The sequence below is a fragment of the Rhagoletis zephyria genome, unplaced genomic scaffold (genome assembly GCF_001687245.7).
Source record: "Rhagoletis zephyria isolate East Lansing unplaced genomic scaffold, Rhagoletis_zephyria_1.1 Rzeph_scaffold_05086, whole genome shotgun sequence".
Lineage (NCBI taxonomy): Eukaryota > Metazoa > Arthropoda > Insecta > Diptera > Tephritidae > Rhagoletis > Rhagoletis zephyria.
In genome coordinates, this window is record NW_016162169.1 from 14,829 (window position 1) to 27,202 (window position 12,374).

The window sequence follows — 12,374 nt, forward strand, 5'->3', positions numbered from 1 at the left end:
AAAAAAAAAAAAAAAAAAAAAAATCTTTAAGAAACTATTTTTATTCATAAAAAACTGAATTTTTGGAGTTATTTTCAAATCGGTCCAGCTCATGTAAATCTTAATATTTTTCCGAAATATTTTGGTGGACGTCTAAAAATATAATAGATTTTATAATTCCAATGGAAACACAGTACCGATTTTTATTGTTTTTTTTTGTGTATGGGGGGTGATGAGTCTAATGTACATACATACATGGAAGTTTTGCTGTTGTTTATTCTTTCTGTTTGTTTATTTTTTTTTACTAATGACTCTTTTTACTGTCATTTTGCTGTTGTTTATGATAATGCAGGAGAGCTGCATGTCAACATGTCACATGTTCCAGAGAGGTGAGTGTGTTTTGTCCTATCTACCTCACTCTTTGGCATGGCTTTCGCCTCATCCACCATAAGCTAGCTATTAAGTGGAGTTACATAGTGTTATTTTTTATAGCAGTGTATGTATATGTATTGGTAAGTAGATATGCCCAGATGCATGCTATCGTGCGCGTGTGTCTGCTTGTGCACACCCTGCAGGGAGACCCCGAACTAGTGAACCAAATTTCTAGCTCAGTATTAGATCTTTAGCGCCAAAATTCAAACAATCCGATAGTAACTAGATCCCACCAGTTCAAAAGCAGCGAAATATGGGTGCTTTTCACAAAAAGTTGGTAAGTCCACTTTTTCTAAAAAAAAAAAAAATTAAGAATAAGAAAAATTAAAAATATTTATTTATTTTTAAGAATAGAAACCCCAAGTATAAAATTTTTTAGAAAACTAAAAAAAATCAAAAAAATCAATGCAAATTTTAAACTTTTTTCCTCAGAAGTGTTCGATATATGTATTTATTTATTATTATTATTATTGTTTTTTTAGTATACAATTTGATAGCCCATTCAATTTTTGTGCAATAATGTGCCAGTATCAAGTGGCAAATTGTTAGGACTGCTTCGAATCTATCTAAAAAGCGATGCCGCGGGGGCGTAGGACATCCCAATGTTCTAAATTCTCTAGTACCGAGCCAGTTTCCCCACTGGGTATCTATACCTTATCTAACGGTGCAAATTGTTGACAAGAATACAAATGAGCTCTTTCTGTATTTGGGCTTTTGGTGTTGACTTTCGCATAATTTTTTTTATGTTGTTTGCCACTTGCTCGTTTTGCGAGGATTACTCATGAAATTCACCAAACAACGAAAAATGTTGGTTTAATATTTACCATTTTTTCCCAGGCTAGGAAGCCATTAAATTTATATCTAATAATTTTTCCGTGAAATAAGACCCGAATTTTTATTTTTTGGCGAATTCTTGCACATACACCCACAGTAGCCGTAGTTTACAAAAAAAAAGATTGTTAACTCGTTAGAAGGAGCTAGAGTCGGGATATTTTTATACGTATTTGTAATAAGTTTTTGTAATTATAAAATTGAATGATAAAGAGAAGAGAAACACAAAACTGTATACGTGATTTTCAGCACGGACATAGAATTGAAGGAAATTAAATAAAAACTGCAATACATCATCTTGTATGTACATTTTCATATGGAAACGCAAGTAATGTACAAACAAATAACTGTCTGAGCTACATCCATAGCTGAATCGCTTGTGTTCGTGTTTGAAGCCACAATGGGAGCGCAGGTTATGCAGAAAGTAATGCGTGAGCTACAGCATACACACACAAACGCAATTTAAAAGTTTACAGAAAAACGCCAAGTATGAGCGGTAAGTATTTATATAGGTACCTACATATTTCACCACTGAGCAATTTATGTAAATAAAACAATAAAAGTGAGTATGAGGAATAGCTACGACTGCTAAACAAAGGCAAAAGGGATCAGTCCAGCGCCTTCGTCTTGCCCAGCAGCGCTAAACTTAAACGTAGAATACGTGATATTATTAAGATCACATTCAAGTTAAAAACGGTACATGAAATATTCGTTTTGATTGTATTGAATTGAATTTAATCGATCAATATGAATTGCAAAATATTAATACTTAGCAATAGAGAAACAGATCCATATTAACATCAATCATATCTACCATCAGCTTATAAAGCAAGATTTATGCCATGACGTGTATCATTACTACGATTCATTACAACGCTTTTATCAACTTGTTCTAATTTCATTCTTAAATTCAGATAATTTTTATCAGGTGGCAACTCTTTTTTGAAAAAAAAAACCAAGAATTTATTGCACATCCACAGGCCAAGCCCCTTAATTTGATACTTCATTTAGTAAAATCGAACGAACGGTACAGATCTGATGTGACAAAAAAGTTTTCGCGTATTATGCATAGAAGATATCAACCAATACTTCCCATATACCAAAAGAAAGGAAAACTTGTTGATTCAAGAAAACAAAAACAAAACCATTCGAGCGGTTTTCGAGCACTTTGGTAATAAAACAAAAATCGTTGATTTATTCAACAATTTTTCGCCTTAAAATTATCAATATTGATTGAGTTTATATAAAATTTGTACACGATAATATTTCTACTGCTCCATAGAACCCACAGAATCGGTTGTTTACAGAAGTGTATCTCTGTCGATAGGTTTGCTTTGCTTTGAAATCGCTTCACTAGCAATAAGCGTTTTCGTGAAGCTCTAAAAATTACAACTACAACAATTGAGCATAGCCTCCATATCGGAACGTAAGACGTACTCTACGACAAAAAACGAATTTCATGTGATTACAAAAAAAAAAACAACGTAATGCAATGCAATGCAATTAGTGTTGTGGTGAATTAGTTTCGTATGTCATGCGCACTTCGATATGACCTTACAGCTGGCAGAAATCCAACACCAAAGTGAAACGGCAAAAAAATGAGTTTTCTCTCATGTAAGTATATTACCAGCATATAACCACCCGCTCCCGTATGTTACGAGTTCCGACTGTCTAGCTCCTCGAAACGTCAAATACAGAAAGAGCAAAGTCATTGCATTTTGACAGTAGATACAACTACATACACGCACAAGCACATGCATGACGCTATTAGAAAACTCTGTAAATAACATAGTTACCACACCACTAACAGCTGCTTTTAGCAACACACTATATGCACTTACATACATATCGTTTTTTCCAATACTATTCAAATGGAAGTAAACATGTATTGGCCTCACCCATCCGTAACTACGCAGCCATTCGGTGAAGTCAGCTTAACGTTGTAATTGAGAGTGAGGAAATTTTTATTCACCACATCGCTCAATTCAAATTATTTTCGCATTTGTCAATATTTTAGTGAGAAAAATTACTTTGATAAACGAGTTTTTATATAAAAAAAAAAACCCCTCCAATGTGCGGAGGCCACAAAAAAGTACAATGCATTTAACATATAACCCCACGGCTGTTGTGTGTGTGTGTGGTGAAAAATGGCTAGCAAACATTTATGTAAAGAGATTTAAAGGCGTATACAAAGGCAATGACTTGCACACACGCTTTGTAAATATGTAAGTAGGTATACTATGTATAAAAGGCTTACGAACATACATAGGTAAGTACATATCTACATACATACATACATACATACATACATACGCATGCACATTTAAATATACATCAACACAATTAAGGCAGACATGGCGCTGGGGACCCCCGCGCAGTTGTTGGGTCTACGCTGACGATGACGCTGTGCTCCGCAGCACGCAGTCGACGCTGGCATTGCACAACACACTTTACTTTGCTGGTTTTCCACACGCCCCATTCCATATAAATTTATGTAAGAACGTTGAACATTGAAAATGTTCATATACATACATACGTATACATATGGAAAATCTAGTCACGTTTTAAATTACAGGGTGTGTTTGCGTCGCATTTTGGCAGCTGTGTGTGGAGGGAGGTGGGGGAGTTGAGTATCTAACTTAGACAACATGAGGTGCAAATGTGTAGATCCGCACATTAGCGTTCATCACCAAAAAAAAGAAGAAAAAGGAACAGTCCAGCGCCTTCGTCTTGGCCTGCAGGCTGTATCGGAGATACAGCCGCTAAATTTAAACTTAGAATACGTGGTATGGTTAAGAGCATATCCAAGTAAAAAAACAAAAGCACACACTAAGCAAAAAATATCGATAACAAAAGCGATAATAATATCGGTAGCAAAATCGATAAAAACATCGATAAAGAAATCGATGAAAATATTGATATCAAAATCGAAAAAATATCGAAAGCAAAATCGATAGCAAAATCGATAACAATACTGATTACAAAATCGATTACAAAATCTATCAAAATATCGATTACAAAATCGATAACAAAGTCGATAACAAAATCGATTATAAAGTCGATAACAAAATCCATAACAAAATCCATAAAAATATCGATACCAATATCGATAGCAACATCAATAAAAATATCGAATATAAAACCCATAAAAAAATCTATAACAATATCGATAGCAAAATCGATAAAAATATCTGTAACAAAACCGATAAAAGTATCGATGACAAAATCGATAGCAAAATCGATTACACAATCGATAACAAAATCGATAAAAAATATCGATAACAAAATCGATAAAAGTATCGATCATTATATCGGTAAGTTCCGAAAATATCGATAGCAAAACCAATAACAATATCGATAACAAATTCGATGAAAATATCGATAACGAAAGCAATAATAATATCGATAGCTAAATCGTAAACAAAATCAATAAAATTAATTAATAAAATCGATAACAAAATCGATAAAAATATCGATAACAAAATCGATAAATAATCTATCATAAAATCGATTACAGTGTCGATAACAAAATCGACAACAAAGTCAACAAAATATCTATAACAAAATCGAGAAAAAATATCGATAACAAAATCGAAAAAATACCGATCATTATATCGATAAGTTCCGAAAATATCGATAGCAAAATCAATAACATTATCGATAAAAATTTCGATAGCAAAATCGATAAAAACATCGGTAATAAAACCGACAAAGTATCGATTATTATACCGATAAACCCCGAAATATGTACTTACGGACACATACATACTTTTTGTCTCCTTCCCACACTTCCAACATATGCACGTGTTTGCAAAATGATGACGAGGTGATTTTGTATGGAAAATCATTTATGCCCATATATTTGAATAAAATAAACATATATAGAAGATATCAACCAATACTTCCCATATACCAAACGAAAGGAAAACTCTTGAATTTTTGATTAAAGAAAACAAAAACAAAATCATTAGCATCATTTTCGAGCATTTTGGTAATGAAAAAAATTTGCAAATTTTTTCAACAATTTTTTGCCTTAAAATGCTCAATATTTGTTAAATTTATATAAAATTTGTACCCGATAATATTTCTACTGCTCCAAAGAACCTATATCCCGAAAATGAAAGTTATATATGCCAACAATAAGTTGCTAGAGCACTTTAAAGGCTCAAAATTGACCCCAAAATAAGGCAATGTTTACCGTTGTTTTTACGACAGAAACCGAATTGGTTATTTACAAAAATGAATCTGTCGACAGGTTTGGAATTTTATCTTTGAAACGCCACACTTTTCTTTGAAATCGCTTTATTAGTTCTCGTGCAATAGGCATTTTTGTGAAGCTCTAAAAATTACAACTACAACATTTGAACATAGCCCCCATACCTTAAGGTAAGACGTATTCTACGTCAAAATGCGGTTTAAATCACCGGAATTATAAAATGTATTATATTTTAAGATTTCTGCAAAAAGACTTCGGAAAAATACCTTCAAATGTGTCATTATTTATTTTCATTCCGTTGGTCAAATTTGTAAGTCTTTTAAGGTTAAACTCTTCTATCATCTGAGGTAGTTTTTTAGAAAAAATATCTTTAAAACATAATTTAATTTATAAAAATTATTAATTTATAAAAATGGATATATTTTTTTGAAATATTTTACGCAAGTCTTAATATATAATAAATTGTATATTTTCGGTGGGAAAAATCAGATATTTCAAGAAATAATTTCTGAAAAGTGCTCCAATAAGGCCTTTTGCATTTTTGGTGGCTATAATATTGTTTAGGATGAGCATTTCATTTGCTTGATGCTAATCAAATATTTGATTTTTTTTTTCAAACGACCCCAACTAATGTAGCTTTATATGTTTGTACTTCTACAATTTGCCATCCACAGATGAATGTACATACATACACACACAAAGTCATAGTCATTGAGCTGACGACTGTTGCGTGGAATGCGTCCGTCGCCCATACGCCATGACTTGCCCAACGCCCAACGCCAAACGACTGCTAAGCAAAAAGCTGGGGCTCTTGGTTGCCGCAATCAACGCAAATTTTGTTTTTGTTTTTGTTCTTTTTTGCTGCCCGCATTGCAATAGTGGTTTGTTATTGTTGTTCTTAGCGTTGGCGTTATGCTGCTTACGCCTTTGGCTGCTGACTTTGAGCTAGCAGTGTGTTTTATGAGGGCGTATGTACGAGTATGTGTGTATGTACATATGTATGTATGTCTGATTGCCCGTTCACCTCCCTTTCAAGTATTTTTTCTATGCTAAAGTAAAATGTTTACGTACATACAAGCATAGATATGTATGCATGAATTTGCATAGAATAGCTAATACAAACAATGGAATATTCACACGTGTGTATACATACATACATATGCACACACTTAAAAAAGTTATGTACAAAATTGCATATAAAGCTATAAGCGCATAGTTGCATGTTGGATGCGTCTTCCTATAGATATATATATATATATACATATGAATGAACATATGTACTAGTTGCTAAGTGTCTGAATTTTGCATTTTTCCCCTGGATTATACATACTACATATGTTAAAACTTTTTTTTATTTTTAGCTTTCGTGTTTACTTTTCGCTTTGGCATTTTCAGCCTTTTCATTTTGCTGCACTTTTGCAGCGGCTTTGCACTTTCTGATAACACTTTGCCATTGCTTTGTTTTGCTTAGTTCTTATTTTACATTTTCTTCGTTTAAGTTTGTTATACAATTCATCTTTTTTTTTTTTTTTAAGAAAAAAAGACAATAAAAATTTAGTTTTTTCACCTATGCATAAGCAAACTGTAACGCACAGCCGGTTTCACTGGCCAGCCGAAGCAGTTAACTAGCTGTATGGACATTTATGCATATACATACATATTTACAGGTGTGCATAGGTACATATGGTACATACTAGGGATGTTAATTTTTTCGATTTTTGCGATCCCGGGATCCCGGAATCAGTCCCGGGATTTAGATACTTATTATTTTTCAATGACTTAACATGAAAAAATTGTAGATGTATTTCTGCATCAAAACGAAAATGTTATAATTTCACAGATATGGTTAATTTCAAAATTTACCAAAATGAAATGATTTTTTTGGGTTCACAAGGACGAATAGGAATTGAAAATGCCCCTTTAATCTATCTTATTTTTTAAGCTAATAAAGCTAGGCCTTAACATATAATTTTTTTCAAAAACAAGAATTGAAAAATTTCAAAGATATTCAAGGATAAAATTTTAAAAGGGTATTTTCAATACCTACCTGTCCCTTACGGACCAAAAATGCAGTGACATTTTGAAATAATTTTTTGAATTACTCACATCTTTCAAATGTTAAAGTTCGTTTAAAAAATCCTAACGTCAGAGAGACAAATTAGGAACGCAATTTTACTATATTTGGTCGTTGGTTTGGCGAATATATTGATTTTTTTTGTGTGCGCAAAATTGTCTGCCGCAAGGTATATGTATACTGCCGGAACAAAGTATTGGCACAGAAAATTTTTCTCAATATATGCAAAAAATTTTATTCTAATTTTTTCCGCCAATTTTGTATAAAAATATGGCTCATTCAACAACAAAAAACATAAAAAATGATTCCTAAACTTTCTGCAAAATTAGCGAAAATTCAGCAAATTTTCATCAAAATGTTCAACTTTTTAATCAGATTTTTTAGAATTTTTTTGAGTATGCAGTTTTGCAGCCCATTAAATTCTAGTGAGAAAAACCAAGTTCGGAGTTAGTCAAAAATTGCGTTGATTTTTGAGAATTGTTTTTGTTGAAGGTGTTTTGCATTTTTTCCATATAAAGTACTTTCGAAAAAAAAATTTTGTATGGAAGACTGCATGAAAAAAATTGCCAAAAATTTCAATTTACGACACTACAGCAAAGTGCTAGAAACCTGTTTTCACAATTTGGCAAACTCCAAATTGATTTTAGACCCATGGTTACTGCGGCAAATTTGCTTAGAATTACTCTTATTAGAATCCTTCTATGCTGTACGCGCAAAGTCTCCCAAACAAATTGACCAGCCCTAGAGTTGTTTGTTGCGCTTGAGAAAGCACGTTCGAAAGCAGTACTCGTACAGATGCCACCAATTACTGGTTGTATTCACATTTTTTTTTTTTTTATTAATTATTTAATTTACTTTGTGTTGCTTTTATTTAGGCGACTGTAGTAGTTAGTGCTTGATATTTTTTCTTGTAAAGAATTTTTAAATTTGAGTTATACATGCATATTATCATGAACTCATCGTTTATTGCTGAGCAGTCACAAATTTCTGCATTGTCAGCAATTAAAGAAATTTTTTAAACGTGTTTGCTCAGGTAAATTGGATTCCAGACTAAAAAGTTTAAAGGTTTTTACACTGTCGTGCCTTAATGCCAAATGCTTTTTTGGAGAAGACCTCAAATTACAGCTGAAGAGTAAAAGCTGGAAAATTGTCGACTCTTTATGTACAACTACGTGCCACACAATAAAAATAAATATTTCGCGCTACTTAGCTAAAAATTTGGTCGAGCTTCTGCTCCAATTTAAGAGATGTGCACCTTGATGTTGTCATGTTTGAATCCATAATCGCAGAATAAAGCATTAAAATATTTTCCAGTTCGTTAAAGATAGTTCTCGGCTATCTTTTTTGTTGAAGTTGAATTATAAATCACATAGAGCTTTCACATTTCGAATATCAAACGAAAGCTAATAGAAAAGGGGAGACTGCAAAAGCAAGGGACAGCGAGTACGAGGAAGTGAAAGAAGATTAACTTCAAGATCACAATGGTCTTAATACTTAAGTGAGAAAGCTGTCCTTCATTAAGTACAGCTATGATCAGAGAAAGCTTTTACTCCAGCTACAGAAAGCTTTAAAAATTATATCGAGGGCTTATATGCAATACCCTCTATCTGACCTTTGACAAACGAATTTGCTATTAAATTGCAAAGGCAGAATTAATATCAGTGATGACAGGTAAGTCCCAGATGGGTTCTAACATCACAAAGTAGTTTTCTATGAAAATTGCAGATAGAGAGTATTGAATACATATAAAGTTCTGAACACATTGAAAACGACGAGCTACCGACCACAGCTTCCAATTTGTCATCTTTATTATCTAAGCGCTTTGTCGATGGCGACATGATTTCTTTGAACGCGGCAGCGACATCATGAATTTGTATGAGTTTGACATAAAAGAAGAGGAAGAACCTTATCTGTCGCCAGAAAAATAGAAATAGATCTAATCTGGCCACAACCACAGCCGTCGCGTAGCCCGGTCGTCGCCAAAATAATTATCTACATAAGAGTACGTGTTAAAATAATTTGACATTTGTGGTTGGTAGCTCGTCGTTTTCATTGTGTTCGGGCTATAAGCCCTCGATATCCCGCGATATATGGCTTGGTCGTTTTAATGTGAGTTTTGAAAAAGGCGATGAATCAAATCTATGTTTTTTCTTTTTTCCAAAGTTTAGGTCTATAATGCTGAAAACATTTGACAATTACAAGTAGATACTGTGTAAAGATATTAAAACTACACGTTTCTTAAAAACTTTTTGGAAGAAAAACAGCACGATTATAAAAATCACAAAATTTAATATTTCGACGTCAGTAAATTGTTCTATGTGTATTTTTCTTTCAACGTCAGCTGAGTCAATTTGCTTTACTCTGCAAACAATTACATCACTGCCGCCGCCTAATGCTTAGCGAGCCACACAAGCGAATCCATTAGACGATATACATATTAATGAAATCTAAAAATGTCTCAATGCTCATTAAAAATAATGGCTTACCTAAATATGTACACTCATCGACAAAAGAATAGGTGCCAAAACAAAATGATATTGTTTGCAACTTATATTTGTTTATAGTTCGATCCATAACAAAAACCACATTAATTAAAGTACACAAAATTCACAAAAATTAATAATTCAGAATTTTTAGATAATTTCCGAGTACGTATTTGTAACAAAATGCTGGTTTCATTTCGCTAACAATTGTCATTGATATTTTAATGTGATTCTTACGACGATGTTGAGCAGTTTCTTCCATATAAAAATAAATTTTGTTCATGCGTTATATGGAAGGGAGTGCACAACACTTTTGACAACAAAAAAAATAAATCTAAAAAACCAGCGGTAATTTTTAGCTATTCGAAACTCGCACTATACTAAAATTGAATGGGGTGCAAAGCAGAATACTTGAAAATTTTCTAAAAAAATACAGAATGAAAAGTTCAAAATTTCGACAACAATTTTTTGCATTTAATTGATTTTTGTGAACTTTGTGTAAGCTTTGAAACTTTTATTTATGTGGTTTCTGTTATGGATCGAACTTTAATTTAAATGAAAATTATCAAAAAAATAAAAAAAATATATGTAAAATGCAACCAATATCAATTCGAATGTATGTATGTGAAAAAGTAAAGTTGGAATTTTTATGCTCTCACCCCCCCTAAGATTGTTCCATACCGAAAAAATATACCCTTATTTTTTATTTTGAAATCAAAAAATATTTAGAGGTCGCTCAAAGCGTTTAAAGTTTTCTATGTATTTTATATGGCGAAAAAACAACTTTTCGTAGAAATGGTATAGAATTGTTAAAAACCAATATCTTTCTACCAGAAAACTCTGTTTATCTTCAGGAGACTCCCAATAATAATACCCAATTGTTTATTTAACCATCGCAACTATAATTTATAGGTCCGCCAAAAACCCACACAAACCCCCAAAAATGCAATAGGATGACCAATTAAAAATCGTTTGTATTAAGAAATTGTTAAATAAACAATTGGGTATTATTATTGAAAGTATCCTGAAGAGAACCAGAGTTTCCGAACGAAAAATATTGATTTTCAAGAATTCTACGCCATTTCTACGAAAAATGTTATTTTTCCCATATAAAAATGCATGAAAAACTTTGAGCGCTTTGAGCGACCTCTAAATATTATTTTTTTTTTTTATTTCAAAATAAAAAAGTAGGGGTATAATTTTTTTCGATATAGAAAAATCCTAGGGAGCATTACAATTCCGCAATTACTGTTTCTGAACCACCCTAATGTACATACACATATGTATGTACGTAGTAGGTGGTATTCTCATAACACGGGTCGCGATGACGACGATAAACAATGGAAATAAAAATACTTACAGACATATAATTGAAATTAATGAGACTGGCGAGATGGAAGAAATCAACAAATAATTGCAAATGCATATTTACATACATACGTAGTACATAGTACATATATACATATATAAATATTTTTTGCAAGCTTAAACAGCTTCTGATGCTAGAGAAACTCTTAGATTTAACTTAAATTTTTATTAGAGTTTTTGGATAATATTTTCAGAGTCTACCCTACTTGTTCGACCGTATGTATGGCAATTTGATATATTTATTGGTTAGTAAAATTTTTAGTTGAGTCTAAATTTAACATAGATACATAATATGTACATATCCGATGGCTGAGTGGAAGATCGACCTATCTCGGCAACCAGTTCGAAAACGCCCTTTCTCAGAATTTGGTTAAATAACGCCCATTCTCAGAATTCAATTCAAAAATTCCCTATCTCAAACGACAAATACATTTGGAAAGGTGCTGAAATAGGGAGTTTTTGAATCGGCAACTGATATAAAAGTATAACTATCGATAGTTTGACGGCTCTAATGTAAATATCCATGGCTTCGATTTCGATATGAACATTGCAATCGATTAATACGGTAGTTGTAGAAGAGAGTGGAATGATTCATGGATGCAACTCTTTGCGAGCCTATATTTTGAATTTAAAGCGCAAGTGCCTGGCATGACGTCATTAGTGTTTCTGCTATGATTTGTGTTGTAAAATGGAAATATTGTTTTTACACACTGTCTAATATAATATTTTTTTTTTTCCTTTTTTAATTATTATTATTTTTTGCTTTTATTTTCATTGCAATATTTTCATTTGGTTTTTTCCGATGCGCTAGTTGGTGGTGCAATTTAATTTTTAATTGCTATATAATTCATATTGTATTTTTCACGCTCGAGTAATTTTCTGAGGTTGAGGATGTTGGTGATGGCGGCGATGGCATAACTACTAACTACATACTGTGTACATACATACATACATTAGTAGTAGCCGAGAGTTTGTTTTATATGTACGTAGA